The following is a 22,211-nucleotide window of genomic DNA, read 5'->3' on the forward strand; positions in this document are numbered from 1 at the left end:
GCATTATTTTACAGGTCTTACAAATGTCAGATACACAATATTGTGAAATGAAGGCATTCTGCATCAGACAAGAATGATTTATTAGTCAGCTGTTGGAGCACTCATGCTCCAATTTATTAATACAAGCCCTGAATTAGGCATTAATCTAGTCTTGACTTCATGGGGGTATTGCAGCATTACTACATAATTATCAGATCAAAAGCCATTAGTATGAAATTAGAAAGAAATTCATTTCAAAGATGGAAAAAGTTTACATTTATCTCCTTGAGAAGCCACGGCTTAGAGCAATGAGGAAGACGTGGTTATTTTCCATTTTCAAAGTGTGCGGCCCCATCAATCATCAGCCCTTGGATTCTGCAGAGACTGCCATTTGGCAACTGTAGAGGTAAGCAAACTCACCACTGCAAAATGACCGTCACACACTATTACTGCCAAAGACATAAAACATGACAAAAATTGATTTGATTCTTACTCATTTTTCAGAATTTTGTCATCGTTGCAAACAAACTTGCTGTATAAAAACTGTTTCCTTTAATGTAAAAGATCTCAACTCAATAATGGTACAAAGCTTGTGCCCTGGTTTGATGATCTCATTACACCTATGAGTGCAGTAATTGTTTCACCGTTTCACCCCATTGGAGAATTCCACATTTATCTGTACCCTTTGTTTTCTCTTAACCTATTCACTGTCCTAGCATACTGTACATATTACGAATGTCTGCCATCTGTAACTTGAGGTTACTGTATGTAATACAATTGCCTGCTGTAAGCCTATGCAGTAAAACAGCAGAATTTGCCAAATGGCGGTAAGTACGTACATTTTGATGTATTCAGACACCATTGCTCCTACAACCTCAGTTGTATTTTCTTCTAGGAAGTGTACACATTTCTACAGCAGGCTCAGCTTCCTGATGATAAAGCATCCTTATTTGTTAGACAGGATGTTAGTCTCCTGGAAGAACACTTTATGCACCTATACATGATCATATTGAATGAAGACTGTTCCAGATCCATTCCCAGAAATGCACCAGGTTACTGATTTAATGTGTAATCAAGCGGGTAAACAGTCGAATCCATGATCTGATTCAGCATTGGTTGAACATCAAAGATCAATTTCATACTCTGCATGATACAGCAAGCCGAAGAGGAACATCACTGCTACCGAATGGCAGGCTTATCTCCCTATCAGATACAGTATTTCTCACAAAAAAATGTCTCTTCCCGGGGGAAGTATTACAACAGTGATATATTGCACAGAAAATGTCACGGAAGTCCAAAGGGACTAACCGTGGGGAGCAGGAGAGCGGAAAAAGACCCATATGTGTAGCGGCAAGACGGGAAAAAGGCCCGGGCTCATTAGTGCAAAGAGTTCAGGAATGCCATATAGAAACCTATGCCCTTAGGGAGCGGAAGTGGGGCGCCCTGGTGCTAGGTGGGTCTCAGGACATCCGAACGTCAATGCTGAGCGAGGACAGAATGCAAGACCCGGAAATATATAGCCCAAGGGAAAGAGAGGGACAGGAAGGACAGCAGACCGGAAACTAGGGACAGGACAGAGAAAGAGCGCCCTCTGGCTGCAGAGGGCGTGACAGAAATATCTTCCACAAGAGATTTTTTTAATTTTATTTTCATATTTTATTTAGCCAGTATTTGCCCCTGATGGTTTAAAGCTATTTTACAACTCAGAATGATATGTACACTACAAAAAGATACGAAAGGCTTTTTGAGATGTCTGCATGACATGCTTGTTTGTAGTTTTATTGTATATAATGCTGCAATATATCTGCATAATCCATTCCTATCTGGCAACTTGCTGTCCCAGTTTGGTTTGACTTTTTTGATGCATTTGGAATTAGATTCTATTGCGAAAATACAGCAAAGAAAAAAAAAGTTATTTAGTATGAATATTGCATTTACTGTATACATTTAGAATATGCTGCTTTTGATTGTCAAACTGGTACAAGTGTGAGAGTTTGGTCCCAGGAACAAACCCACATCAGCCTGGAATCTCTAGACAAAGCAAAATAAAAAAAGTATTTTTGATGGGATTTTCTAATAGTGCTGATTAACATGACCCCTGGGATCTCTGTGATGGCACATGTCCATTTTTAAAGAGGGGAAGAAGTCCTGACAGGATTTTTTACATTATATATAACAGGTAATTGTAATGCAAATAAGAAACAAAGATGCATTGATTACAGCATATCAACCAGAGAGCCATAAATCGACCGTGCTAACCCTTTCTCCTTCTGTTCTCTCCATACACGATAAGATAGCAATCAGTGCTAACTGCCACCCTGCAGAATTTTAAAGAGAGGCAAGCAGGCAACTTGCTGGACTGAAAGTTTCTCAAAATAATTTCAGAACTTCAAGAGATTACTTGCCTTCTCCTTTGAACACAGTCCAATTTAGGATGCTGTCTTCTGACTAGAAAGAAAAATGTATAGACTTCAAATCCTGACACAAATAAAGTCAATAAAAGACTGTAGTACCCTACTTTTTTTCTTAGTGTTATCGTCTGATTCTGAAAAATACCAAGCTTTTTAGTGTCAGCTCAGCTCTTTATTTTGGATCTGACAGGCTCCTAATTGGTGTTCCAGTTCAGGTTTGAGTCATCTTTGATTTTAGCATTGTGGCTAGGAAATAATGTTCATCTAAATGGGTATGTTAAAGTCACCTTTGAACCTGCAGACCTTTAGTCTTGTGTCACAGTATATCTAGGCTTCTGTCAGAAGGGAACTTTGTAAATGAGAAAAAAGAACGGAAGACTTGCATCACAACACAGTGCACTGAACGTAAAATCAAACAGTGTAAGGAACGCACACATGCTGAAATACCATATAATCAAAAAGCCATCCTTTGAATTTTAAACACACAAGCTTTAACAAACACCATCTTCATCACAAAAGCACTCCTCCACCTTTTGATAAGTCTGTCAGCAGAACCATTGGATGTACCTTTGTAGTGCACATTTCCAGATTTTTACTCAATCCATAGACACCTTCACATACACAGCCCTATTAGAACTCTGCTCCCAGTATGAAAACGCTTGTCTCAGGTCATCACCATTGGCAGATAACCACTAATGTGACCCTTTTTTAAATTGTAATCAGTTCTTTCATACTTTCTCTCCAGAACCCAAACCCTTTGATCTTAAATCTAAGATGTATTGCTCTGTTCTTGCAAATATCCAGATTCTGTAAGACCAAAACTGCTGTGTTGCTAAAATTGCTGAATGTGGGTGTTATGCTGTTGGACAGCTAACTGCAAGGGATGGACCCTATGTGGCTAAGAAGATCACTGGGAAAGCAGAAATTTCCAGAGGGCAAGTTCAAAAGACTAGCAAAAAGGTCAATGAGCCGAGAGTGAAACTAGGCAAAGGGTATCCAAAACAAAGTCCAGGAGTCGTGATTGAAAAAGTCCCAGGATGATATCTCAAGCTCTAAAAGTTTAACCCCAAACTGACCAAAGTTGGAACAGGGAACAAGTAGGCTGGAGGGGAGGCGTGGTGATGGGTTAACGAAGTCTGATTAACCTACGCCTCCCTAGAGCGGATGAGGTACATACTATCGGTTTGGGTGCCCTCTGGTGGTGGGATGTTGGTACTGTAACAATGGGTCCTTCAAAGCCATCTTTCAAAGTCTCTCACGGAGACCTTGAAGAACAATGGTTCAGTTTTTGTTCATTTTTCTTTCCTTACTTTTAATAACATTTTACCTTTTAGACTACAATTTTAATTTATATCTGTAACTCTTCTTTAAATTCATAACCTCCTAATCAGAAACAGCTATTGTGAATTATCGCAGCTCCTCACTAAGACCCCTGCACCAGGATGAAGAGGACCAACCACTGGGCAAGTCTTCTCCAGTGTGCCCAGTATTCCACCGTTTGAGACGGTGTGAGATCAGTGCGTTTCTCACAATGAAGCACGGCACATTCACAGGCACCCAGCCAAGCCCTTGCATGGCAACCTGAGGATACCCAGGCTGAGGAAACCCTCCACAAACCCAGTGAATTCTACACTGACATTTGGGAAATTCGACTTGCAAACTTATCCCAGGCAAAGTCTAGCAATATCTGTACTACAGTGTTCAAACCTTCATCTGTTAAGCCACCTAGAAACAATACAGCTCATCTAAAAATAATGACATTTTGCTTGGCAGGTAATATAAAATGAAATGGTAATTGAAAACATAACTGTGAAATGTTAACAGTCATTCAGAACTGTTTTATTTTGTTTCTTTAATTGAGATAACCATAGATTGCAGATTCATTTTTCAAGACAGATTTTTAATCAAGAACATTAAAAATATTCTTGATTTACAAATGATGTCTACACATGAGGAAACCAAAAAAACTCAAATATGTGGATCACACAAGTGTTCGCTCCCTTCATTCAGTGCTTGACTTAGAAGGGTGAATACTTTTGCATGACACTGTTCGGTATATCAGTATACAATGAAGAGTAGCTGTCCCAGTACTGAGCCCAATTGGACTCTCTGTATATTAACTCACCCAAATGATTCTAATACAGTTGTTCTCTGTATGTTTTCCTAAAGACAGTTTACTATACAGCTGCAAAGTACGTTGTTAATTCCCACTGCTTTAAATGCAAAAATAAGAAGTCCCACATGGGAAACCTTGTTAAAGGCCTTGAACATCCAGACACAATAGGTCACGAACACTAAGTGTCAGTCCTTTCCGTGGGTTATCACAGTACAATTATGATTATTGCCATAGACTGTACCATATACCGTGCCATATATTGAGTCTTTTGTACCCTTCACGGTCTCCTGTGCTCAAAGCAGGTTTAGTTTCTTTAACCTGTGGGTCTAAGATACTTCTTTAGAGCCAGGAATTAACCTTGCTGCCCTTCTTTAAACTGAACCCAAAGGGAGAAATGTATTTTCTGTAATGTGGTGAAATTCTGCACAGTATTCTAAATGAGAGGTGTCACCTTGAATCACGCCTCTAAAACTGATGGCACTGGAGGGAATCAGCACTTGAAGCCTCTGTGGTGCCAAGGCACAATGGGGAAATCTATCCATTCATCCATTTTCTAACTAATGTATCCAGCACGGAGTCACAGGGAAGCTGGAGCCTATCCTGGCAAGAAACAGAAGCAACGGGTGCACGGCAGGGTACAACCTGGATGGGATTCCAGTCCATTTCAGGACAATTTCTTAGGCCAATGTTTCAAGAAGCCAATTAAGACGGTACGCCTTCTGAGTGTGGGAGGAAAACCACACAAACACAGGAAGAACATACAAACATGTGTACATACTGCACATACTGTACAATTGAACCCAGGGCCCCAGCACTGGGACCCCAGCTGGGAAATGTGATGTAAAATCAAAACACAGAATACTGTAGGAAAACAATCATTAATGATCTACCATTCAATGTCTTCTGTCGCACGTCTAAATGCACACTTCTTCCTGTAATAGATTTATATTTTACACCATGGTAAGGCAGGAATCTCAGTTAAATCTCTGTTAAATTGGGACGATTCTCCATTCATAATCTCTAAAACACAGTCGGATACATGAAAAACTTCGCAAAAAAGACATCTACTTTTTGGGGAAAAAACAAGGAAAGCAGCATAAAGATCACTTGAATATATACAGTAAAACAGTCTGGTAGATGGGTAATGGTGTAAAGCAAAGCCAACTGCTGCAAGTTCTCTCTGGAGAACAATTATGGCAGAAAAAATGCCTGCAAAAAATATACCTGAAAAATAGAGGAGTATGTTATTAATGAAGAAGGGAAAATAAGAACTTCCTTGGGGCCTCTGATCCAGTCATTACTGCAGTTCTGTTCAGCTTTTATGAACATACTGTATGTCACTCAGTAGAAATGTGTTTCAGTTGGCGCAGCACTGCTGATACACATTCAATGTGTCTTCAAATGGCAGAGTAGTGTAGGTGTACTGAAGGCGGAGGTGCTAGCTTAAGGCTGTAAATATTTATTCTCAATTTTCCATGAAAGCAGCTGCAATATTCGACCTGACTAGAATTCTGCTTGTCATAAATTCACAATCCTTCCATAATTACTTCAATGAAAACCATAGCCCTATGTCTTGCAGCCACAACTGTGATCAATACAATAGACAGGGTTTTATCAGTGTATAAAACCCTATTAATCAAGCCTGCTTGTTTCTTGAAGATACAAGTTCTCTTAAAAAGAAAGCAATTAAAACAGCCCATGTGAGAGGAGCTACAGCAAAGTAACAAAAATTAGAATGCCACTTACCACTGGTTAAAATGTTCTTTCCTCAGGCTGAACTCAACAAACTGTCAGCGATTTAGTTAAGTGGCATGCAGACAGTTTGCTGATGGCCTGTGCTGAATGAAGTAACGTATCTTCTGAAATAAGAAATCCGAACATAAAGCCTCCAATAATAACATTAATCATCTGAAGCAGCCACATATTGCTGAAGTATGACTTTTTTAATGGAAATAAATGATGCCTTTCATTTGTTGCATAACTAACATAGATTATAATGCATGGATTTAGGACACATCATGTGACTCTTTTTTCTTGCATTTTGATGAACAGATTTAGTAGAATGTTCCAAAAGCTGACCTGAAATGTATTTTCTGTCTCTGTAGACAATCTCTCTGCAGCACACACTCAGAAACATAAAACCCCTATAGCGTCTCCAAAAGGCTCTGGGCTGCAAGAAGTATTGGATTCCATGGTCTCTGTGCCAGCTCGTTACCATGCTGTACATTATAATTCAGACTGAGTGCATTAAAGTCTAAATTAAAATATGTCCGGGAATAATTCATTTAACACTTGCCCTCCCTTCCCACTCCAACCACCAGCATATAAATACGATTATCATGCTGCGAAAAGATAAGGGCATGTCACTGTGCCAGCTACTGTATGTTCCACCTCTGCTGAGGGGACACTCCTGCTGCTCACCCACAAACATGGGGACTGCTGCAGTACTACAAGAAGGTCCTCTGATGGGTGAGGGGATGACTTCACCAGGTCAGTGGAGGTGGTGTTATTTTGGAATTTGACATCTCTTTGTTCAAAAAAACATGCAGTCTTGCGATTTCTATTGACATATTTATAAATACAGTCCATTTACAGACAGATGGCATCTCTTTACCCAAAAAGTTGTAGAAGAATGAAACAGATATGCCCAACCAGAATTATGTCCAACTATGTTTGTGAAACCAGCACTAATGTTCTTTCTAGAAATGTTTGGATGAGATCCTTGGAATAATAAACTACTAACTCCCAAATGTGCTACATGGGCCAAATGGTTTCATTTTGTTTGTCATCTCTAATCGTTCTTATTCATTAAAAAGGTGAAAAACAGAAGGCTGATTCAATTGAACAAGGTTGGGAGGGAGCCAGCTTGTGACCAGAATCTGCACACTGTTAGCATATTGAAACACACCTGCACAAACAACACATGTCGGCAAAAACACACATGTACAGTACACACACTGCAGAGACACACGACGGGCTGTGTTAGAATAAAAATAAAATGAAAACAATCCTCCCAAGATAAAACCCCACTTCACCAGGATCTGATCTTTGGCAGTGCCACCAAGAACCACTAGCCAGAACTGCAAGCAATATAAAACTAGGGAATATACTCCATCAAACACAAGTCAGACAATCAAACATAATGACACCATGTTCAAAATTTTCATTAATCATATCCTTCATGTTTTTTGCACATATAGTAGAAATCAGCTTACTGTCTAAAAAATATGAAAAAGAAATGTGTTGGCCTAAGTGTTCCGAATTGCAGATAAGAACATAATTCTTTGAAAATTGCTGCTGTTCATAATTATTAAACAGGAGATGCAAGCTGAGCAAAAAAAAACTCCAGTAGTTTCTTTCAGGTAAGGCCAGTTATTATTGCAAATTGTCCAATTTCAACCATTATGTGCTTGAATTCTGCAGCATACTGCAGCAACTGTACACACCACTGCTGCTACCAACGGTGATCAATTAAGCACTCTAAAAAGGTTGCATTAATCAGAAAACGACTGAACAGGGACACTCTCTACATCCAGATGAGGAGACAGCACATTTTCGGCTATTAAATATTCCATTTGGAATACTGTTTGCTCCATTTGTAGAGTACTGACATGGCAAAGAAACTCTGCTTACATATCCTCATAATCTACTTATCTGTGAGGGTAAGAAGATGCCACATAGGCTTGGAGCCTATTTCACATTAAATATAGTTTCTCTGTACAGCACATGGTAGGATTTTGATTCTTTAAATGACTGAATTTGAGCTGGACAGAAAATAACTAGGGTGGAGTGGTTAGCATGGCTGCCGCGCATACGGTTGGAGTTTGTTCTCTGAGTGTTCCAATGAGTTTCCTCTGGGGACTCTGGTACCCTCCCACAATCAAAGATGTACTGATAGGTAAACTGGTTTCTGGGAAAACTGGACCTGATGTGAGTGTGTGTGATTATACTGTATCTGTGTATACCCTGAGATGGTCTGGTATTCTGTTCAGAGTGTATCCCACCTTTAACCCATTGCTTACTGGAATAGGACCCAGCTCCCCACAACCCTGAATTAGATAAAGAGGTTAGAAAATGGATGGACAAAATACCAAGACTTCTAAATTGTGGACATGATTTTAGATGTCAGACATGAAATAGTTAAACCCATACAGTATATAATGGAAATCATTTTTAAATGACCTAAGGCTTGGTCATATAACTGTATGACAGTCGTCTGACAAGTGCATGCACACAAACCTTACAAAAACCACAAAGAAACATTCAGGAGGTTGTCTGGTATGCCTTTTGTGTACTGTAAGTCACACACAATAAAGCAAAAAAGAAAAACAGCACTCAGACCTAACTACCACCATTCACATCCTTTATATACCAAACAAGGGTTAACTGCACCCACGTGAGAATGGGAAATTCTTCACTCCTTCACCAGTTAAGCATAATAATTTGTGAATCACTGATTTTAAGAAAAATATGACACTCTTCCAACCCACTGTAATTAGTAGTCAGAGTAGAGAGGTACTCAATGACTTCTTGTATTTGGCAGGTAAACATTGTTTTTAATGTATTTTCCTTTCAGCATGGAATAAACTGACAAAGCTACTTACTCGAACTTCTACATGTATTTGGGACTAGTCACAGATAAAAGCCTAAGATGGAACATCCATGCTGTGACACCATTTCTTAAAAAAGGGCCAACAGAAACTTTTAAAGAAACTCAGTTTCTTTAATGTAGACAGAACTATTTTATTTATCGAAAGTGATTTCACAACAGTGTTCCTTGTTGGTTTGACAACATCAGCACAGCTAACTATAATATGAGGGAAAATAGTGAAGACACTGTAAGCAGTAAAATCATTGGGGCATATCAAATAAACTAAACTTCCCTCTACAAAGGATCGTAAAGAAGGTTAAGAGCATTATGGAGTATACGTCTCACAGTCTACATTGTGACTTCACACTACTCCCTTTTGGGAGACATATCTTTGTCCCCAAGTGTAATAGAAATAAACTTTGAGTCTATTTTGGAAAGTTCATCCCCTCTACAATCTCATTCTCAATGTCAAATACAGTAATAACTGTCCAGAACCATTGTTGTCTTGAAGTCTGTTGGTGATGTTTGTTTTTGTTGCACTGTTGTATTACACTCTGTCAAAAAACATATTTGACCCAAGGCATAATAAAGTTTAAATGGACTAAACACCCACTGTGGCTATTTACAAACAGTAAAGGCCATATACCGGCCTCTAGTGGCACACCCACTGTAACTGCAATCCATATAAATATGGTTTGCCACACCATCAATGGTGTTTTATTTTTTATCCTTTTGGACATATACAGTATTGTAAACGGCAGTTAACACATGAGAAAATACAAAAAGAGTTTCCTGATGATTGACACTTTTATTTCAAGTCCATGCTCACTTGTCCTTCGATTCAAATTTTCTTACTACTGAATTTTATTTTTAAGGAGATTTCATTAAATAGATAATGCAATAGATCAAGTGAAATAAACTCTTATAATAAAGAATATTTTAAATCCTATTCAATTGTATCATTAAAAGACAATTGTTCTTTGCAACTTAATTCTAAAATTGCACCTCTCTCTGTGCATTACAATGGTATAAATATGTAAATTCATTAACAGCAAATGCTATTTTGGTAAACTAAAACTCAGTATTTTTAAATAACGTATGTTATATCCAGTTACAGTATACTGTACTTATGGCCTAAACAGTACCTATATGTCATTTTTTTTTTAAATTCAGATTTAAATGTGAGAAAACAGAACAATTCATTTTACATGCACTTATTTGACATCACATGTCACAGGCTTCTGAAAGGTATATAAAGTTGATGTGAACAATTTCAAATACATTTTATTTCTCTTGCAGCACTTTTGACCGAGTCGACTGAGCTCTGGCTGGCTGAGCAAGAAACAGCAGGCTCCACAATTTTGATGAATAAGCTGTAGCAGTTCCTTAGTTAAAAATGCATGGCATTTCTAATTTGATGTACTTAACTTGTAGTTACTGCACAGAATGTAGGTCAAAGGAAAATTGAAATAAATTTAGACGTTATGACACAAATGCTGCAACACAAGAAACTGGTTAATAACCTCAGACATTAAAATACAGGGGTTCCAAATATTTAATGTAATCCCACATCTGTAGATAAAGTACTGAACAAATGTAAAAAATATAAGAAGCCACTATTGTGAGGGCATTACGATTTTCAAGAATCTCATAAATGAACTGCACAAGTAGTAGAACACATCCTTAAATAGTACCAGGTATTCACAAAAAGCAGTGCATTCTACTATTTAAGTGGCACAATGTGTTTATTATACAGTACGCTTTCCATCCTTGTGAGTGAAAGGAGAGCCAGGTCATCCTCACAAATACCAATCCAGGGCCAGAGAAACATTTGGAAGTATTTTAAATAAAGCTACTGTAAATAGAAGTGTAGCACTGTAAGAGACTCATTGTGAAACCTCAGCTGTTAGTGCCACGCTTGTGAAACTGGGCTAAGGCCACCAGCCTCTTCAAAAGCCATTTTTCACAGCTGTTGAGAATTCGCCCAACCAGGCAAGTGACAGATTTGAATCCTGCCCTTGAGCAATTTGGTGAAGATACTCGGCTATGCATTTGACCAGCTCCTCCACAGGCCCACCTGGTACATGAACCCGGTAAACTGGACACACTCACACCAGGGCCAATTTTCCCAGAAGCCAATTAACCTACCAGTATGTCTTTATACTGTGGGAGGAAATCAGGGCACCTATAGGAAATCCACAAAAACATGGAGAGAAAATACAATCTCTACCCAGATAGAACCGCAGGTCCAGAACTGAACCCAGGGCCCCAGCACTGCATGGCAGCATATATGAAAATATATAAAATAAATGAAATCCAGATACAAAGCAAAATATGCACATAAAAAAATCAGGGAGGGAGTGCTACTACAGTATTTCCTGCTTTTCCATTATGGTCATTTCAGTCAATCAGGAGGGATACAAATGAGGAGTACTTACATCAGCCCTGATCATACAGCACAATATCTAGCATATCCTTTCATGTTGGACAGCTGAAATGAATGAGAAATTTAAAAAGTAGGGAATCTGTGTGCTTGCTGTGACTCACAGTGCCACTTTCTAATAATTTATACAGTATTACTACATATAGTTTGTCTTCACAACAAGCTGCACTCCAAAGTGCTTTACACTTTGTTGCAGAAGGCCACTGTAAAAATGAAAATGAATTCCATAAAATCTCAGTCCAAATCACTAGTTCACAGACATTAGATGTAACACTGTTTTTTTTTCCTGGGAGCTTATTCAAATCTTTCCTTAATTAGATCAGATAAAAAATATTTAAGCATTTATATTCCAGCAACATATTAATAAGTCAGAAGTATTTAGACAATAAGTCATCTTGGTGATGGTAAGTATTTAATTTATGGATGGATGGAAACCCAAATGTTTAGAATTGACCTTGTAACACAGACTGATGAGCATCAACTACTCATTTTTTATGAGGTATATTGTTTTATACAGACTTTATTTATTTCCATGAACCGGAATGCTACTGACCAAACTCACAAAGTTCCTGTCCATTATATGGGACAGGGCTGCCCAAGCTCAGTACTTGTGTAGGTCTTATGCAATTAATTAACCACCTGATTCGTGATTAATCACAATTACCCCCTTAACTGTGGGAAGTCAACTAGAGGGTTCAATAATATCATGTGCACTAATTCTTATTTATTCATGTTTTTCTACTTCATGCAGCCTTGCATCTAAAAAAACATTAAACTGGTCAATACAAGGCCTTTTGGTGATTTGAGAAAAGACTGGTTTGATTAAAGAGTACCATGGTATGAAATTATAATTCCCATAATAATCGGGGGGTTCACAACCTTCTTGTCAGCACTGTAATGTAGTTCTCATTCTGTTGTTGATCTTAAGGCTCTGCACTGCAGACCAGTTAAAGATGGCTGCAATCATTCACAAAACTTCAGCCAAGCCTGCAGACATAAAGGCAAGAACAGCACAGTGGTAATGTGAGGTGGTGATGAATGGTCCATCTGTCTACTATAATACAGTGTAGTTCTGCATTTAAACAGGTTGTTTCCCCATGGCACAGCACACATCACAGCCTGTCAATGAATCCCTACTTAAAGTAGACCTTTTGGGAGTCAAATGTGTCATACTGTAAAGCCATGTTTGGGTTTACTACAGTAAGTCACTGGCATACAAACTATACACAACTAATGAATCTGTTTTACAAAGAATGTTTGTAAGGCAACATATGAAAAAACAAAATATTTATGTTGATTTGTACCTGTATCCTCATCTACACTGTGTGACTGAAGTGAACGTGGTCACCAGGACGTTTGGATACATAATAAAAGAGGGTGAATCCAAACTGAGAAATGTGATGCTAAACCCAATTAGAATACTATGTCAAGCCACCAGGCTTCACAAAAGATATTACTCTTCTAGAATGGACTCCAGGGTGGATGACTGGGCAATTAAAAATTAGCAAAGCTCAGCGCAATCCATTTCTTCTAATTCAACTACAAAAAGCCATGAAGAAAGGACACAACTGCCTATTAACAGCAAATACACATTCCAAAATGAATTCACCTGAGTAATTTAAGAAGCAACCTCATGATGTGGTTTAATCAATAAACTATGAGCAGCTAAGCAAGTGAATTGGAATTAAGTGCCTCCTTTCATTTGCATTTAGGATCGTAACAGCAGTGTTGATACGAAGGAAACAAAAGAATTAGCCAATGTTTGGTTCAGTTTAGCAATTTACAGTAAGCCATAAGATAAGTCCCCACTATCGTACAGAACTGCAGCATATTTTTGTACAATTACCTAATTTCTTTGCTGAGGAGAAGAAATATTTTTCATTAACTACTGGACAACATCTGTTAGATTTGAGCAGGCTAACAGAGCAATGTGGACTCTTTTGCTACATTCCTGTGACAGGCAATAGGCTGTTTGATCCAGGCACACAAAGTGTTTTAGAAATACTTAATATCACTTAACTCTAAGTATATTTATAGGCCTTGTTTCTATAGAGGGTTAACACCATTGATGCCTCTTGTGAATTATAAAATCAAACCCTAAAAGCCCTGAAACATTTACCCTTAACACCTGGGAGCTTTAAGATTTAGACAATTCTAAAAGAAAAACATTTTTTTGGCTGCATTTAGGTTGATTTAGATTGGAACCTCATTATTTTTCTCCTTTACAAAATGAAGAGAAGCCAATTTTGTTAAAGTTAGTTTGGCGCTGTGTAAATTATTCACTGTCTCTTTGAATTAAGATATCCTGGTTCTAATATAGTTTTAAGCTACCTGTACGTAGACTGTCTTTAAGTGACCTGTGAGTCAGACATCCCTTTATAAACACGATATATTGCTGGCCCCAGCACTAAGGCTTTAATGAAGGTGGTACCATAACTGGAAATAAGCATTTAATATTATTATGTGTTTTGTTGAATGAATCAGTACTTCAGAAAAAGAACACTCAGAAGATTTGTTTTAATCTCCGTGTTTGGTTTTTAGACAGAAAGAAAAGAGGAAAACCCATGCATGTTACATAAGGGTGCACATTAACAGTGAGAGCTTAGCTGAGATTATTCCTACGTCATATCACTGCCAGCAGACAGACACACAGCAACAACACAAGAAAAACAACACAGCAAAAAAAAAATTATATATAAAAAAACTGTAATTGCTTTCATTTGTTGTACTTTCCATCCTGAATGATCCCAGAACACTTTACATATAGGAAGGGATCCAACTCATCATTCTACTGAAGTCATACACAGTATCCGATAAGGCAACAGTAGCCTCACAGGACAACAAATAAGATGGGGGAAATTACTTCAATAATTTAATAAAGAGAGAAATGTTAAGAAAGCCACATTCTGAAATTGTGGAACTGAAAGATGTCATGTCCTACTGCACAGTATCCCAAGATCAGCCTACTGATCACCTCAGTTTTCTTATTAATTTTGGACTGCAAGGATTATTTGAAATCTCTGGCCCTGGTCTGACTTGTTTTGTTAATGGATTCATACAGAGTTACAATAATTGTATTATGTACAGTGTTGTGCACATCCTTTTATCTGCCTGCAAAGCAAATTTCCCATTTGGGAATACTCATATTCCCAGTTCAGAATTCATAGTGTCACGGACGTCCAAAGGAACAAACCGTGGGAAGCAGGAGAGCAGAAAAAGACCCATATGCGTAGCGGCGAGACGGGAAAAAGGCCCGGGCTCATAGTGCAAAGAGTTCAGGAATGCCGTATAGAAACCTATGCCCTCAGGGAGCGGACGTGGGGCGCCCTGGTGCTAGGCGGGTCTCAGGACATCCGAACGTCAATGCTGAGCGAGGACAGAGTGCAAGACCCGGAAATATATAGCCCAAGGGAAAGAGAGGGACAGGAAGGACAGCAGACCGGAAACTAGGGACAGGACAGAGAAGGAGCGCCCTCTGGCTGCAGAGGGCGTGACACATAGGAGTTCAAATCTAGGCTGTGAGAGCGACAACCAGAAGTTACAGTGCAATCTGCCATTAACTGCTAAAACTGTTGTGGGGGAGTCAGCAGCACATTAGTAAATCTGACACATTATTTATGAGGTTGTACTGCCTTTTTACTGCATTTGACCAAATGATTACCACAGTATACTATACTAAAAATATTACATAGAAATCTTTTATCAAGGCATACAGTATAATACAGTACTATTCCCATTATCTAGTGCGGCATGGCACAGTGAAACCAAAGGATACCATATTAAAATTATGATAAGCCACCAGTAAAAGTGTGAGCACATACAGTACAGAGAACACACTTTTTTTTTTAATCTCATCTACTGCAGTGCTACAGTCATGGGTACAGTAAGTACTCAAAAATACTGGGAATAATGGGTCTTACAAATGTGAATACCTAGACTAGTTCAGTAACCTTCTCCAGTATCAGTAAGTTGCATATCCTGCTTAGGATCGCGGCAAGCTGATGTAGGGGGACTGGGAATATGGACCCAGAACGTTCTCTCCAGAATGGGATTGCAGTTGTTTGCAGGGCCACAGAGAAAAGGACAATTCTGAATAGCCAACATGTCTTTGGGAAGAACATGGAGGAGTCAGAGAAAACCTATACAAAAAAACATGCAATTTCCACACAGACAGATGACCAAGGCCGCAGTCATCGGCTGCTGTCCAATCGCTGCCCCTACTGTAAGTCAATAAATCAGGTATTGAATCCTTTCCATAAAAGGAGGGTTAGGTAAAGTGGATTCTTCCTTGTCATGGCTAAGTTTGTTATGCATATAATAAGATATCTGAATATGCTCCGAACCCATCTGAACACAGGAAACACAAGAATTCTATTCACTTTATAATCTAGTTGGTCAAAAACTTAACAATCAGCTTCAGCTGAAAAACACTTCCTTTTGTAATTATGTCTCAAACGTCCAGCTGTGTTATTTTTGCATTCAAACTATTTAACATTCAGAAAAGACACAGAAAGGAAGTCCAGTGTGCCGCATAATCCATGTGGATTATGCAGCATCAAAACCAAATACCTGCACGTCAAAAACAGCAGCAAAAGCTTCAGGCTGGGGGCAAACAAGGATTTGCGAACGATTTCTTGCAGGCAATGAAAAAGACCACCATATCAAACTGCAGGAGCAATGAACATGGTCTGAATTTCAAGTTCATACACAATGAATCAAATGATATTGGATATAACACTTAGACACAGGGAGCCACTATGAAATTATACACTGAATAGCAAATGAACAAGTTAACTCTAAGAGAAAACATATATTTACAGGAGTCAGACGTTCAACAACAGATCTTTAAATTCCTCCAAAGGAAATAATTCACTTCGTTTGCCTCATATGAATACCAGTCATCTATAAATGCATTATTAAAAAAGATGGTGGTAAAAATTCTAAATTAAGTCAACACAATTAAATAATATGTATGACTTTAACACCAACATACTTTCAAAACTGTACATACAGTACCTGTATACAAGTCCATATGAACATCTTTTAATATTTAATTTGTTTCCTTTTTAAATAAAATACATAAACTAAATTTTACAATCCAATACCTCCAGCAGTATCTTCATCAATTATTCCATCAAATTTTGGTAGATTTTTTTTAATACATTAGAATTTGAACTCAGTAATGCAAATAATTAGAGCATATAAACTTGTTTATGCAGTTATGTCCTCTAATAAATAAAAACAAAAATTATTATGGCTTACTTAACTGCTCCTCTCCAGTTCTCAAAAAGTTTAGATTTACAGTACAACAGGTACCTTGTTACAAAAGCTCATAAAAAGAACAGACTGAAGCTAAAAGATGTTGTGCTGGAGTTCAAAATTACATTAATCTAAATCACGGTCTGCTAATTACAAGGTAATTGCAGGACATGAGGATACAAATCATTATACAGTATGATTCCACCACAATTATTAATTATAATTATTATTGCCAAAGTTATCAGTTGCAGAATGTTTTAGGGGACCTTCGTTGCAATAAAACAAGAACACCAATTGCATGCTATTTTTTAAAGGTTCAATAAACATTTAGATCAGGGGTATCCCACCCAGGTCATGGAAGGCTGGGGTGTCAATTCACATCACCTCTCTGTTGGTTCAATTGGATCCATTTAACAGCATCTCCCAGCTCATAAGACACTGGTACTTTAAAGAGACCTAAAAAATCCACAGACATACCAGGACACCAGGGCCAGAACTGGACAACTCTGATTTAGATGATAAGGTCAGAGGAATATGAATGCAGATCCTTATAGCCTTATAACTTCACAGACATATTTACATATATCTTTTGTGTGGTCAGGTCACAGTTGATGAGAGCTACAGTATAGAGATGGAAACAGCCATGCATGTCCTCTAAGAAAATACAGAGTATAAGAAATATTCCTCAATTTTCCTTTGGGATCAATAAATCTGTCTATCTAAATATGATTTTATTGTGAGCTGTAGGTTTTTATTTTTGCTAATCAAGGATGTTTTCGAAGTACTTGAGCTCATTATCAAATCTGATGGATTAGGGAACCTCCTACTCAGTGATGAAAAAGGAAACAGAACAAAAAAAAAACATGTACAAAAATGAATAAATACAGAGCAACATTTGATCATCTTGTGCTATACAATTCTCGGTGTCCCTGAGAGGAAATCTACAGGCTGATTCCCTTATGGGCCGTAAACAAGTTTTGTGTGGCTGAAGAATTGCTGCTTGTAAGATCTTGACAGGGGATCATTATTGTGATTAGAAGAGAGTCAATACTGTCTTTCTTCTTCATCCAATAACTTTAAGTGTCCTTGACGGCTATTGAACATTCTATACAACCTCTCACCATACCATCATGTCAGTAATTCAACCAGCCCTCAGAAAACACAGTCAGTGAAATGCTGCAATTTAAGAAAGTGATTTAGAAAATGTTTTACCATTGAATCGTTCCTGGCTTACAATCTGCCTTTCCTCAATAAAAATAAGAGCTTGCAGGCTTCTTGGGCTATCCATGTATCAGACTCCACAGCTTTTTAAAACTGTGTAACCTTGAGTATCATTCAGGTTTGATGCATCTGAGGCAAACTGCATGCTTTATATAATTCAATGCTTTAAAAAATTAATAGTGATGAAAGTCTGCCTTATTGCAAACTACCTGATGCGAAATGATTAACATTACATTTCAGAGTGTCTCTGCAGTCTATTTTCTAAGCATTACGAAACAGCTTATAAAAAATGTAATGCCCTTCATTTCCATTCCATTGTTTCCATTAGATTAATTATGCCTTGCCTACTTCACCTTCAGAGATATGCAGCATGTAACAATTACAGACAGGTGGATAGATGTTACATCCTAATTTTCTATATTTAAACATGTAAAGGTATTACTGTTGTCTACTTGTCTACTTTCATGGTGGTTGTACTGAGTAAAAAACTGCCAATAATAAGACACTGTAAGAAGGGTTACAGATGACAGGAGGCCATTCTACCATCCAGCCCGTTAAGTAATTAGTACAGTGTCTACTGTAATTCAACCAAGGATTTCCTTCAACTGTTTCATGACCACTTCAGCAACATGACTTGGGTGGCTTGTTCCTGACTCCTACAAGTACAGTCATTAGCATATCAATAATGCAACATAGACCCTACTGCACACAACAGTGACTGGCTGTGAGGTTCCCTACCTGCTGTGGATGCCAGACAACAGTGATTTGCCTGTCACTGTCATCAGTGCTATTCGATGACTTATGGGATTCACTGGAAGGGAGGAGTCCGTGAAATGAATTTTTTGTGCAGTTTCCAGTTGCCGTCCTGAAACGAACACCACTTTTCCTCCTGTGTTCTGATCTTGTGGAGAGGAGGCCCAGAGAGTGAAAAGAGTTCCAGGTCAAACTCACATTAGTTCTTCCCATGTTGACCTCTCCTGGGATCAGTACGGGCTCCCAAAGCTTTATTCTCCATCTCTTTCTTGGCGGTGGTACTGTATATGCACCTCATCTATTAACCAGTTTTGATGATTTCAGTGCTTTTCGGGGCATATGGTACAAGTCAGCATTATTGCAGTATTAAATTCTGCAGTGAAGAAAACCAGCCCACCACCAACAGTGCCAATGGTCAAACACTTCAGTGTTTAGTGTTGAGATTTACTTTGCTTTACATGCCATTGTGATAAACAACTTTGAGAATGTTTAATGCAAGTACTATAAATGATGACTTGAACTTATGGAAACTAACGTTCGGGTCCTCTCAATTTTCTTCAAACTCACATCGCTATAATAAAGATGCATGTGCTTCCACAGTTTTTTCTTTAAATTCTACGATTACCCTTTCTCTCCCCTCAGGCTACTGGGATGGACTGCATTCTAGAGTCTAGAAAGATACACAGAATGAGAAGGTCAGGGCCCATGGTGCCAGTAGGGGGCAGTGGAGTGCTGCTACAGAGACAGTAATAATCCTGTTGCATGGAGAGTCCATCGTCACTGTCTGACCATATTCTCATGTCGTGAGCAGATGCTTGACAAAGGAAATTCAGCTCTGATAGGTGATCCACACTAGTAGTAGGAACATACAGTATACTATACATACACCATAGCATGGGTGTTTCTGAGCTGCTAGACGTTACACTCAAGAGGATCTGGGTGTTTATGCACATTCTTCTGTGGTACTGTATGTCCTCATCAAGACAGTATGGGAAAGCAACTGAGAAGCAAACAAAATGCTGGGGTACATTGCAAAAACTATGGAATTTAAATCCAGGCTTGTTATGTTTAAGCTCTACAATGCACAAGTAAGACCTTATTTAGAATGTCGTCTTCAGATTTGGTCACTGTCCTATGGAAAATATATTGTAACCTTAGAAAGAGTTCAAAAATAGCAACAAGAATAATTCTTGGTCTCCAAGTAGTGTCATATACAGACATGTTGAGGGAGCTAAATCTCTTCAGTCTAGAACAGAGGACATGGGATCCAGGCACAGTAAACCTTAAGTTTTTGCCCATGCTTTCAGCAAATCTGCAGTCGTGAAAAAAGGGGTATATAAGGGATATACCATATAGGTATACAGTATACAGTAAGGGATATACAGTATTAGGTTCTGTATATACAGGGCACTTTTTGTTATTTTCAATGATTCTCAAAAAAGTGATTAACAGTGTTTAATTTTTACAAAAGGACTTATTTAAAATGCAATTCTATTTTCTTCCCATTATTGGGATTAAGGCTGAACCTTTAGTACAGCAGATGCTGTTATGTAAGAAAAACCAAAGTGATCGCACAGGGAATTTGTTTTTTTCAGAGCACATTTCCAGAAATGTGTTTGGTTAGGTGAAATTAAGACATCCAAGAACATAATGCTGCTCACGTTGTGTGTCCCAGTGGCTCAGGGCAATGCTTTTGGACTGCTTTGGCTCCTCTGTGGGTTTTGTCAAGTTTGATCTTGAGTTAAACGTTTACTTTTTGACATGACTCATTGGAATTTGAATTTAAATGAACATGTTCCTAAAATGAAATACCTTTAAATGGTGCCAGTACTACATAAATTGTTAACTTAACAGAAATACATTAGACAGCAAGGGAAAGATTTAAGAAGGCATACCCTGCCTAATACAATAGGCATTACCTGCATCTGGCAGAAAGCAAGGAACCCTCGTAGTGCAGTTACAGTATGTAAGGAGTCATTTTAGCAGTGAAGGTGGTTGCTTCTATTAAATCCACTTTCCAGAAAAATGAAAATGTTTCAGTTTCAAACTAATGATGTCAAAATCATGAAAAAGACGTCAATCCCAGTTGAATGAGCAAGAGAACTGATGCTTCTCCTCGTGCACTCACTACTGATTTCCTAAGCGTATTAATTTGGAGAAACTAAAATGAAAAAAAAAGATATTCTAAATAAATATACAATACTTTACCTCATAATGCATGGACTTGTAAAATGAAAACCATCTGGTCTCAATCTGTTGCTGAAAATATGTTCTTTACATCCTTGTTGTAAAAGTCCTTGCAGTGTTTTTCAAACTGAAGGATTCCAAAGCACTTAAAAAGTGTTTTGACAAGGAGGAGATGTGAACTTTCGGTAGTTCAGATAGTTTAAGCCCAGAGTGAAATCTAGTGAGGATCCTGCAATTAATTTCCCTACTTTTACACAAAAAAAGTCATGGGATCTCTAATGAACAAGTAGGCAAGATTTTAAGTGAAAATGATCATCTGAGGGAAGGCACCTCCGGGAACACGGCATACCACCTCACCACACTGAGACACTGTCAAGAGGGAAGAGTTCCACCTACAGGCCCACCAAGGCTACCCAAAGCAGCAAATAGCTTTTTCTATCAACCAACCATCCATCTAGAGTATACGGACACAATGTACACTACAAGCAGATGATACAACATTAACTACTGCCATAATCATGTGGTCTTGCAATCCATCCTAATGATGGAATGAACACCCTTCTTTCACGAGGCTAAAGTTCAGTTACCTCCTTAGCATTCAAACCTTATTAAACTTTAATATGAAATTAATATTCATAAAGAATGCGTAAAAAAAATAGAAATATATAATCCTAAAAAATAGAAAGTCTGAGCACAGTCAATGTCCGTGCAAGACGGAGGTTATCTTGAGTGAGATAACTGACTGGGGAGAGAGGGTGCTGAGTTTGGGTCAGAGAGGGCTGAACACTGTAATAAGGGCAATGCGGCAATGCATTACCAACCAAGCTCCTCTACCACTGTGTGGGCTGGCCAAGGTGAAATTTGCATGGTAGTTTTACAGTAACAGTAGGGCCATGTCATTCCCATAGAAAACTGAAGAAAGTAAGGTAAAACCATGACAAGGTACAAAAAATATGCTAAATTCACAAGGTGCACTTTCACATTAGTATACTGTATATGTGAATGTAGACATACTGTAAACATACACACCACAAGGCAAGTCTATTATATCATAGGATTGGATAGATTTCAGACTACCATTTGTGATCAGTGTTGTTGTTATGCAACACTATGAAATATTCGGCACTCTCCCAGCACTGTTTTAATATGCATGATCCTCTTACTAAGACCTTAGATTTGAAACTAAAGAGCGAAAAGAAGCAGGAAGCCAAACACCCAACAGCAATGTTGTGTATAAAAAACACAACAATA

At 38.3% G+C, this 22,211-nt stretch overlaps 1 protein-coding gene across 7 annotated transcripts in view; it reads right to left on the reverse strand.

Annotated features, from left to right (window-relative positions):
- Positions 1-22,211, reverse strand: part of fgf12b (fibroblast growth factor 12b) — a 137,941-nt gene that overhangs the window by 20,893 nt on the left and 94,837 nt on the right. The window lies entirely within an intron of this gene.

This window comes from Lepisosteus platostomus, chromosome 2, assembly GCF_059453375.1.
Source record: "Lepisosteus platostomus isolate fLepPlt1 chromosome 2, fLepPlt1.hap1, whole genome shotgun sequence".
In the NCBI taxonomy this organism is placed as follows: domain Eukaryota; kingdom Metazoa; phylum Chordata; class Actinopteri; order Semionotiformes; family Lepisosteidae; genus Lepisosteus; species Lepisosteus platostomus.